The following is an 849-nucleotide window of genomic DNA, read 5'->3' on the forward strand; positions in this document are numbered from 1 at the left end:
TAAATTAAAAAAAAAATTAGTTCTTACACCCAAGGAATCATTATGTCCTCTCCCACCCTAGGAATTTCCCTTCCTGGGGTTTTGAGACTGAAAAAACAGCTAGAGTTCATCACTAATTCTCTCTGATTGGAATGAAAGCATAATTATTTGAGATCTTCTAACGTACAGTCAGCCTTATCACTGGCAAGCCATTTTTGTGCATTTGATCCATTTCCTTTTATTTTCAAACTTTCAAGGTAGGAAACATAGAGGGAGCAAGGTAGGGCAGACACCACAGCAGGAGCCTAACATACCTAGCAGTTGGCCTTCTGTTAGTCACAGCTCCCCTGCCACCCACACTGGCCCGGTTGAATATAACTAACGAGAAAGACATATCACACATGTGCTTGGAGGCAGAGATTTCCAAGAATATGTGCATTGCTTTCATTAAAAACAAAAACAAACTAGAAAAAAAGAAAACCCACAAATGAATGTAGAAAACAGTCCTGTCCAGGCTATTTATTTTTTGGGGGAAAAAGGTGTGAATCAGGGGACATGACATATGACTCCAAAACCAGCCAAATAGAAAGTAGTGCAGAAGGGAGTTGTAGCCTTTGCCTTTCAGCAGCAGACCATTTCTTCTAAAATTATTAATGTCAGAAAAAGAACCAACAGCAACAACAAAAAGCAGGAGACGAGATTCTGCGGGCAAAGCATGAAGCTGGTGAGATGCGCGTAAGAAATGCTGAACAACTCAGCGGGGCCATTATCTATTTGTTTATTAAGTTTTCCAGTATAGTAGATTGATCTGAAAATAACAGAACGTTTATGAAGCATGAAGCGTTTCCTAAGCTTTCAATTAAAGTGAAA

Source organism: Mustela nivalis (assembly GCF_964662115.1).
Source record: "Mustela nivalis genome assembly, chromosome: 1".
Classification (NCBI taxonomy): domain Eukaryota; kingdom Metazoa; phylum Chordata; class Mammalia; order Carnivora; family Mustelidae; genus Mustela; species Mustela nivalis.